The sequence below is a fragment of the Callospermophilus lateralis genome, chromosome 11 (assembly GCF_048772815.1).
Source record: "Callospermophilus lateralis isolate mCalLat2 chromosome 11, mCalLat2.hap1, whole genome shotgun sequence".
In the NCBI taxonomy this organism is placed as follows: domain Eukaryota; kingdom Metazoa; phylum Chordata; class Mammalia; order Rodentia; family Sciuridae; genus Callospermophilus; species Callospermophilus lateralis.
Window position 1 is genome coordinate 16,991,679 of NC_135315.1, and position 10,830 is coordinate 17,002,508.

Consider the following 10,830-nt stretch of genomic DNA (forward strand, 5'->3'; position numbering starts at 1 on the left):
AGCCTCACAGTTCCTGAGGCTGGCTTTGAACTCATGATCCTCCTATCTCAGCCTCCCAAGCTGCTGGGATTACAGGTGTATGCCACCACACCTGGCTTTTATATATTTTTGAATAGATAATGAAGAACTTGCACATCATGCAAAAAATCAAGAGGTACACAGAGATATGTCCCTCCCTTCCCTACTCATAACCACCTAATATCTCTCTAGAGATCCCACAATTATCCATTTCTTGGTACATTCTCAGACACAGTCTATTCACATCAGCAGCAATTATGCCTGTGTATTTTGTTTTAAGCAACCATGCTCCTCTATACCTTGATTTCCCTCTTTCTTTTATCTTGGAGATTGTTCCAAAATAGCTCATAATGAGCATCTCTGCCTATTCCCTTTTAATGGCTGCATCATATTCCACTGATGGCATGAACCATTAGATCTACTTAATTCATCCCCGGTGACAGGCATTAGGTGGCATCAGTCTTGGCTCTCATGAGCAGTGCTACAATTTCCTCATTCATAGGCCATTTGACAGACAAATCTTAGGATACATTCCCAGAAGTGAAACCACTGGGCCATGAACAGGCACATTCATAATTTTGATACTTAGTGCCAGATCTTCCTCCAGAGAGATTGTGCCAATTTACACTCTCGAGTTGGGTTTCCCTAGAGGCAGACCCTGGAGTCAAGATGGCAGGGTCTGTTTATGGAGGGTGTGTTCCCAGTGGTAAGTTGGAGAAGTGAGCCGGGAGGGAACAAAGGACTTTACTCCATGGGTGACTGAAATTAATCTCACTGGGGATCTTGGGAGCCCGTGTGGCTCAGAGCGACCCCAGGGGAAAGCACAAAGTCAGGGCACCCCCCAACCTCCACCAACAGCACCTGGTGTCCCTGGGTCCCTTTCTGGGCCCCACACCTCAGGCTAGTACACACACAGCCTGTGAAGGGGTCGCCCTCCCTGCTACCCCACCCAGGTGGACACTGACCCCCCGACCTTGCAGGGCTGCTGAGCCCTGAGGAAGGTACAGAAGTACTGAATCTTGGGGTAATAAGGCCCTAAGATCCTTAAAGCTAATGACCTCTGTGCCCACCCCCAGGGTCATGCATCAGCCCAAAACGGCACCCACTCCGTAATTGTTTAATTGATCAAATATAAGATTCTGCCTGAGCTGGGAATGGTGGCGCCTGCCAGTGATCCCAGCGGCTCAGGAGGCTGAGGCAGGAGGATTGCAAGTTCCCAGCCAGCCTCAGCAACTTAGTGAGGCCTAGGCAACTCAGCAAGATCCTGTCTCTAGATAAAATATTTAAAAAGAGGCTGGGGATGTAGCTCAGGGGTTAAGTGTTCCTGGGTTCAGTCCCTGGTACCCAAAGGAAAAAAACAAAAGATTCTGCCCAGTCTCCAGAGTCACACCCTGCCTGGGAGCCCTGATGAGGGGGTCCACTTTCCAGGGGCACTGACATAGACGCCAGAAGTGAGGGCTCTGCAGGTGAGCGGAGCTGGGCCTAGGCAGTGGTGGTCACCTTCCCCCACTCCCTATCTTCCCTCCCAGCCAGTCCCTGTAGACCCCCTGGTACAGAGTTCCCGGATCCCTCACCCTGAGGCCCATGAGGAGGACTTCAGAGAATTGAGTTCTCCATGCCAGGCCTGGAGCCCCAGCCCAGTGAGCTGCGGGGGGAGCCCTCTGTGGCTTCCTCCCCCTGCCTGCTCTCAGACTTATTTAACTCTGATGGCTGCTCTCCTCACTAGGACTCTAGCAGTCAGTCTCAACACAAAAGAATACAAGGAAGCACAGGACTCCACCCAGCCAGGCTCTGGGCAGGACCATAATCCGGGGGTTATCAACCCTGAAACCAAACCTCGGCCCTCAGCAACACAAACAGGGGTTCGGGCTGGAGCAGAAGAGGCCGCCTGAGGTGGGCTGAGCCACCCCCACCTGAGTCCTTTCCCTTTTGAGTGTTAGGAATGTCAGAGAGAAACTGCAGCCTGGGTCAGGGGAAGGGGAGGAGGTGGGTCAGGGGAGCCTGGAGCTGCCCCAGCTGAGTACAGCTGCTGAGCCCAGTTCCCCCCTGGGTCTCAGCTGCTCCTCTGTGAGTGTGTGTGGATAAATGAGCCCGAGGATGTGCCCGGAGCTGGGGAAACAGAGGCGAGCAGTCTTAAGGAGCTCTTTGTCTGTCTGGCAGGAGACAGACACAACCCATCAACTCCCCGTGAAGCCAACAGGATAGAGTGGAACTGAAGTGTTATGGATGAGACGGGTTAATTCTGCCCGACGGGCGGGGGGGGGGGGGGGGGGTGTCAAGGGCATCTGACGCGGGCTTCAAAGGGTGAGTCGGAATTTCCCAGAGGAGCCTCCGTGACCCCTTCTCTGTCTTTCAGTGCCGACATTCCATTTCTTGATCTACCTCGGCATTTCCAACAGCACCCCACAAAACTCCAGCATCGAGTTACCTGGTGGTAGAGGTTTCCAGAAACTGCAAGTTAGAAAGAAACTGGTTTCCTTAAGGCAGGACTCCTCAGGGCCCTTGCCGCGCTTCATACAATGAGAGTGACTGGGAGGGGGCTGAGGATGAGGAAGGGTCCCCTCTTCCTGCCTCTCATCCTAGAGAGCTGGGCTGGAGAAGGCCCTCCGGGGGGCTTTCCACTGGACTGCAGGCTCCACAGCTCCAGTTCCTCCAGGCACTGGATGCAGAGGCCTGGCCTGGCCCCCAGCCCCAGCAGCTGCAGTAGGTAGACAACCCACCCACCCCACGCCCTCAGCAGCCTGCCTCCCTCCACCTATGCATGTTGAACTGGCTCCGTCTCCAACGTGGGAGATCAGTGGATCATGGATCCATCCCTCTCAACCCAGGCAGCGCTCGGGGTCTGGACAGATGCTTCTGTTGCCCCTGTCCCATGCTGCACCCCGCTGAGCGCCAGCCCCACTCTGCACCAGCCATTATAAAATTCAAAGGCATTGCTGAAAAGGGATTCCTCCATGTCCTCCCTGTGCCCCTGATTTTCCCTTCTCTCTCTCTCTCTCTCGTCCTTCCTTCTCCCTTTCATCCCCTATTTTCTCCCTTGCTCTGTCTTTCTGGTCCCATGTCCCCTGGGTATGCCCTAAGTGCTTGCTAAACACAGACTCCCAGCCCTGACTGTCTCAGTGGGGATTCTAACCACAGGGAGCTTGCACACACTGGGCACCCCCAGCAGAGGAGCCGGGCTGACAGCTCTGCCCCAGATCAATTCTGTGTCAATGAAGTGCCCAGAGAGGTGGAAGGAAGGATGGGGGCAAGGCAGAGGTGGACCCAGAGATGGGAATCTAAGAGCTCACTATGTGCTGAGCACATGCTGAGGGCTGTTACGCATACTAGGTATTTTCCTTGGCCCAACACTATTGTAAAAATGGTGCTTTTATCCATGATTTTCCCCAACAGTAATCCAAGGCTCAGAGAGGTTATGCAAGGGCCATGGTCACACAGGACTGAGTGGAGACCCACACTACTCTCTCCAGAGTGCCTGCCTCTTGGAGTTGTGGCACTGACATGGTGATTAGAGAAGGAAGAGGTGGGCTGTGGCTGGAAGGCCAGGGAGCTGCGGCTGAGGGGCAGGAGTGAGTGTGACAAGAGCTGTTCCCGATGGAGCTGGGGGAGCAGGCAGGATGGAGAACAAGCTGCTGATGAGAGGGAAGAACCGGGCTGCTTCCCCAAAGTGACCCGTAGAGGGCCCCAGGACAATTTTCTAGCTGAGGGAGTGGAAGGGACCCCAAGAAACCCTTGCAAAAGGCACCGAGATTGCAAGCTCCTAGGATTGATCCGCTGCAGGTTATGTGGCGTGTATTGATTTCTCTATTAATAAAATTGTTCTGATTTTTTTTTTTAAGAAAAATGAGAAGAGAAACTCATGGATTCATCAGAAAATTGTTTGGTGTTGGGGCACAAAGGGAGGGAGGGGCGTTCCCCCTACCGGGATCAGGAAGCTGCTGGGGGTGGGCATGAGGAAGACACAGAGGCTGGAGGTGGGGAGGAGGGTCCCCCAGGCTTCCGTCCCTGCCCACTCCTCCCCTCCCACTGTCACTGTAAGGGGACTGGAGGGAGGTCCCTTGAGGTCTCTCTCAGACCTTCCGAGTTCTTGGCCCAGCAAAGAATTCAAGGATGAGCCAGGATTTAGCAAAGAGGACCAGCTTTATAGAAAGTGAAAGGTGGAAATAGGTCCTCAGAGCAGAGTGAAAAGCATTTTTAGGGTCTCAGGTTTTTTCTTTATTACTTTATTTTGGAACCGGGGATTGAACCCAGGGGCTATCTACCACTGAGCTACATCCCCAGCCCTTTTTATCTGGAGGTAGGGTCTCACTAAGTTGCTGAGGCTGGCCTCGTCCTTGCAATCCTCAGGCCTCAGCCTCCTAGTGGCCAGGATTACAGGCTTGTGTCACTGAGCTCAGGTCTCAGGGTGTTCTTTTAAAGGAAACTCTGCAAGGGGCGGGCATGGGAAGGTATGTGGCAACCACAGCCTGGTGACGATGGGAGGTTTGTGGTGGCCTTGCCTTGTCCTAAGATCTGCAGGTTGGCATCCTCTCTTCTATCTAGATAACCTTTAGAATGTGTTTATAAGTTTCTTTAAATTCGGCTCTCTCTGCTTTTTCTGGTCTGAAAAACACTTCATGTAGTCTAACCGGGTACTTAAGCTTTACTCAAAACGAGGGGATTCACGGAGGAGTGAGTTTACGGTCACTCTAAGACTTGTGGATTTCTCAGAAATCTGGGAGTGAGAGGCTCCAAGAAGGACAGACCTGGGGAATGAAGACGTGAGTTCTCTGATGCTGGGGGTTTTAGGTGAACAGCTGCGGTCTCTTTTTCCCTTCTCTAGGTCTCCTTTCTACCCATCTTTCATCTCTTCTCTACCCTACCTCTCCACCACCTGCCGGGGCTGGAGCGGCGCTTCCCTGAGTTATATCTCTGCCCTGACATCCGCCTGCTCCAGGCTGTCCCCTTCCCCTGCCCACGGCTGGTGTCTTTCCTGCACCACCTGGCAGACATGGGACTGGGGAAAGCACGTCACTTCTCTAAGGCTCACCACATCACCCTCTCTCAGGGACATGGCTGTTTTGTGGATGTTCTGTTTACTGAACTTTTTTTTTGTACCAGGGACTGACCCTATGGAAGGCCCCTCATCCCAGATCTCCTATAAAATGTAAACCTTTTGATCTGGACACTCGGGCCCCTGTGATGACTTCCTATAGAACAAGCCCAGCCCTGTGTGCGGAGCTGGACTTCTGGTCCAACTAGCCTCTAGCATCAGCCCCGGCAGAGCCTCCCCACCCACGACCTGGACTGTGTCCCTGGCTGGGATGCTCCTTTCCACCAGGCCTTCATCACCTGCTGCACAGAGTTTTCCAGAACTCAACAAATGAGCATGAATTCTTCTTCTGTTGAGACCAGGAAGACCACTCTGCCCAGGGAAGTGGTCAAGGGCGTGGGCTCTGGACCAAACCATCTCAGCGGCCATCTCTGCCGGGCCACTGTTCTGCATGACCTTGGTGAGTTGTTTAACCCCCATGAGCCTCAGTTTCCCCCCAAAAACAGGGATGATAATAATGGTACCTACTTCAGGATGGACGTGAACATTAAATCTGAGGTCATGTAACTGGCCTGATGTGTGGCAAGAGCTCCCAGATGTGGGCTGATGGCAGTGGCCCTGGCTGCAGATGTTATTTGTCTGTATCTCCTGCTGAACAGTGAGCCCTTTGAGGACGTGGACCATGGCTTATTCCTCTTCCAGCACATCATCTGCAGGACAGCCCAGTCCTCTGAAGGGCCCAATCCTCCCGGTCCTTTCTGTTCCTTGAAATCCCACCATCATCCATTCTGCCCTTTGGTATTCATTAGGGTTATGTTTGGGAACAAATGACCAAGAAAACAGAAGTAACATGGCTGTAAGGAGATGGAAGTTTCTTTCTTTGTCACATAGAAGCCCAGGGCTAATATGGTATTTTAATTTTGAGGCTTCACATCTTTCTGCTCAGCTAGACGTCACCCCAACTTTGGGATCCGAGAAGGCAGCACCCATGATCCTGGAAGCCAATGGAGGAAGGGGCAAAGAGCATGCCTGAGCTGACTCTTAAGGAAGATCCCCAGGGTTTTCACAGGACCCTTCCATTTATACCCACTGGACAGAACTTAGTCACATGGCCATACCTACCTGCAAGGGGTTTTGGAAACGTAGCCTTTAATCTGGGCAGCCATGGGCCCAGCTAAAATATCCATTTCAATTAAAGAGAGACAGAGAGAGAGAGAGAGAATTAATACTGGGGGGAAATGAGTAATCTCTACTAGTTCCACATAACATAGCACTCAACTTTTCTTTAAAATTATTTTTAAATTTTCTAATTATGGTAAAATATGCATAACACAAAGTTTAGCATTTTAACCATTTTGAAGTGTGGAGTTCGGTAGTATTAAGTGTATTCATGTTGTGTTGTACAACCAATCTCCCCAGCCCCACCCCCGGCCCCCAGAAACCATCGTTCTACCTCCTGTCCCTGTGATTTCGACTATTCCAGGTGCCCCCTCTCAGTAGAATCATGCAGCATTTTAAAAAAAACACCCTTTTTTGTAGTTGTAGATGGACAGATGCATTTATTTTATTTGTTTATTCTATTTGGTGCTGAGGATCGAACCCAGTGCCTCATGAATGCAAGGCAAGCACTCCGCCACGGAGCCCCAGCCCCAGCCCCAGCCCCACAGCATTTCTTTGGTGACTGGTGGGTTTCACTTAGTGTGACGTCCTCAAGACCCACCCACACGGTGGCACGTGTTGACACTTAATTTTACGTGGTCCAGGCAGTAATATCTGCTGTTCCTTGATGTTGGACGCCTTCCCACTAGGACTGAAGGTCCTCAGGCACGTGACAATGCCCTGCTGGAGATCAGCGGGTGCCCACCCAGGGCCAGGGCCAGGGCAGCCCTGCGGCGGCCCCCAGGGTGGTGTTAACCCTTCATTAGTGTTTGTTCCATGATTGAAAAGCTACGCTCTTCTGTGATGGCTGTGGCTCCTCAGTGTTCTCATCTGGGGGCGCTTAGACCAGAGCCCCCACAGATCCCACCCTCCCTTCTGCTTCTCAGTCGTGGTTTCCCTGCTGCTCCCAGCACAGGAGAGAGAGGAGAGCCCGAGGTGGGCAGGTTGGGGTTCAGCTGCTGGCTCCTGGCTGGGGGTGGGGAGAGGGGAGGTAGGTACAGGGCCAGAGAGGCAGGGGTGCCCGGCAGGGAGCACCCTTCTCCCCTATCTGTCTTCTATTCTCAAAGGGTAAGTTGGCCCTCAGGCGCGTACCTGAGCACACCTGGCCCCTCACGGAATCCCCCGCGGGAACCTGCTAAAACAGAAACAAACAACAAACAGAAAAACAGATTCCTCAGTCCCACTCCAAACCTCCAGGATCAGAATTTCTGAGGTCAAGGGACTGGAAATATTACTTTCTAATAAGTCGCCCTGATGATTCAGCCTGGCACTGAGAACCCCTAGTATGCGGCAGAGAGAGTGTGGAATAAACACCCTGGTTCCAGGACCCATTTGCTATGCAACATTGGCCAAGATAGTTAACCTCTCTGAGCCTCATTCCAATGCCTGCCTTAAGAAGTGGTACTGAGAATTACATCAGTGCCCAGAAAGCATTTAGTCCAATGCCCAGAATGTCCATATCCTGGTAAATGAGGAGCTGGGGTTGCAGTTGTTATTACCTCATTAGTTGTTATGATTATTATTACTACTCAAAAGCTTGGCACAGCCCACCTGAGGACTAGAGTTTCAGCAGCTCCGGGGCTGCTGCCCACGGTCTCCTGGAGGGCCGCCCGCTCGTGTTGAAAGCCAGCCAGATAAAAGGAAGCACTGGGGCTATTTGCTGGATGCTGGTCTCAGTGACATAAAAGCTCCAGGAGACCAGAGAGATGAAAGGGAGGACTCAGGGCGGTGACATTACCCCGCCACGGTGACTCCTGCCAAGTCGGCTCGTCCCAGGGAACCCCAGCTGCTGACACCCCACAGCTTTCTGCAGCGGTGATGAGATTCAGGATGGGGGGATCATCTGGGGGAGTCCCTGGGGCCCGTGCACCCACAGCTGGCACCACTCCAGAGCCCCACTGGGGCCAGGAAAGGGAGGGACTGGGGCAGGTCGGTAGTGACAGAGGGTGGGGGCAGCTCTGGGCTCCCCTGAGTCCTGGGGGTCGGTGCGAAGCTGCCTCCTCCAGGCTGAGTACGCAGCCTCCCTGCACATTTTCTGCCTTCACGGCAGCCCTCACCCCTCTCTGCGGTCTGCCAAGGACAGTGACATGTCCAGCCCCATCTCATCTGCTTACCTCTCGGTCCTGCCCTCCTGCTGCTCCTCCAGCCCATGAACAGTCTCTGGCCCCTGGGTCTTTGCATATGTGTTATCTCTCCTGGCTGCTGGCTGTCTCTGCTCAGCCTTCAGGTTCTGGGGGGGCCTGAAGTAGACCACCCAAAAGGCCTCCAACCACAAGCCCTACAGGTTTCCTCTACAGCACCTGTGCGATCTAGAATCATCTTGCTTATTATGTTTGCTTCCTTATTATCTGTCTCCTGTGGAGGAAACCCATGCGTTCACAGAGGGAGGAATATCTGTCCCATTCACCTATCTCCCGTACCCAGCTCAGGGCCTGGTGTGACTGAGAGCTCGATGCATATTGTTGAATTTCAATTTTCTAGTCATCACAGTCTTTAGCACTTGGCACAGTGCCAGGGACCTGAGTGCTGCTTAACAAATACCTGAGGAAGAAATAAATTATTCCGCAAGCCACTCCAAAATTGGCTCATTACCAAGCAATCTTCTTAGAGAGACCCTAGAGCTAGAAATCCATTTATTCAACACAATTTATTGAACAACTACTATGGGCCAGGCACTGAGCTGGGCTCAGAGGATACAAAAGAAATCAGGACTACAGTAGAGCTTAGGTGGGGAGAGGAATTCTCTGGGAGGTGAGTGTGAATACTCTCACCGGCCACTTTTCCTGCCCCCTTTCCCCCTGACTTCTGGGATGTCCTAACATGCCATCCTCACTGTGGTTTGTGCATGTGAGTTTTCTAGGTTTGCTGACAGGGGTTTGGATGTTGATGGCAGAGTCAGAGGAAATTGCTCTTTGCTGGCAGGATCAAAACAGTGAAGCTCAATGACAGAGCCTCTCCCCAGCCCTGTCCCCCGGCTTCCGCCCACCTGCAATCCAGACAGCCCACAATCAAGTGCCTCCATTATGAAAACGGATATTACACAGACAGAGGATCTGAGGGAGCTTGGCTGGGCCCCATGCTCATGGTGGGAGTTTAGAGCTCTTAGACTCCAGATCGACAGCTCCCTTACTCTGCGCTGACCGGGCAGACTAGGTCGAAGGTGCCTGGGAGGAACCGGAATTGGGACAACCACCCACCTGAGCCCCAGGGGTGGGCTTCGCAGCCAGTGTGGGGCTGTGAGAAGCAGGGAGAGCCGAGGGCAGGAAAGGACCAGAGGTGTAAAAAGGGAGGGGGTCCTGGAGTCGCCTGGATAGGGACTCTGCGGAGATGGGAGGAACCAGAGGAGCGTCCCTCAAATCCATATGCCCAGGAACCTGGGAGGCTCCACCGCGCCGGCCACAGCCGCCCAATATTAATTTTGGATTGTGTTGATCAGCTGGGTACCCCAGTCTGACAACCAAGCCCACAAATGCCCACTTGAACTGAACCCTGTGTGTTTCAGGGCCACCCCATTTCTGTGTTGGCGATGCGCAGGTCTGTGGAGCCCAGCGCATTGCCCAGGAAGCCCCTGGGGGCAGGAAGAAGACCACTTCCTGGAAATGGGAGGCCTCTGCCCCAGAAAATGAGCCAGGAGCCATGAAGTCCCAGCATTGTCAAGGGTTTGAGATCCCAAGTCCAACTCTCTCACTTGCAGAGAGGAACTAAGGCCCAGAGAGCCTGGAGTCCTTCCCAAGGGCGGGTACTGGAGTCTGGGTTTCTGGACTTCAGATTTCTAGATTCACATTCTGTTTTTTTTTCTTTTCTGAACAATGCCTGGGACTCAGCAGGTGCTTCATGTATGTTGGTTGAATAATTGAATAAGTGAGGATGACTATATGGCTGGATGGTTGGGGGAAGAGAGGGGTGGATGGATAGGTTGCCTCCTATATTTTTGGGAGGTGCTAGGGCTGGAAACTGGGACTTTGTGCATGCCAGGCAAGCACTCCACCCTGAGCTATACCCTTAGCCCAGGTTGTTTCATACCTTTAGAAAGAAATAGGTACACCCTCCTGATTTCCTGTGGCTTGGTTAGCTCCGCAGACCATACCTCAAAACTTATGAATAAACCAAATGATCAATTAGACACCACCCTGGAGTACATAACACACTACACTGAGGCGACCAAATTGGCTCTGGGAACAGCCAACTGTGCCAGACCAATTTAATTTCCTTTCCAGTGATAGAGCGACGGGCCTCTCTGCGAGGGCCGAGAGAAGCTGTCATCGATCTTGATTTCAGGGCGGCTGTTGGCTCTGTCCTTCATGACATTCTCATCAGCTTGCTACGGAAACACTGTCTGGTCCAGCCTCCCTGGGTGGAGGTGGAGAGGACAACCTGCCGGAGGAGGCTCCGTGCCCACAGCCCTGTCCTCACATCAACTCCCCGTGGGCTTTGTGCTCCCACTCAGGTATCTTTGTATGGGGACCCTGAATGTGTACTCACCCAGAAACTGTGACAAGATCTTGGAGGTGGATGTGCACATCTGGACAGAGACAGATGTGCACGCGGCCACACGAACACACACAGGTGTTTGCAAACACGCATGCGACACACCAAGGTCAACGTTCCAAGTATATCTATAC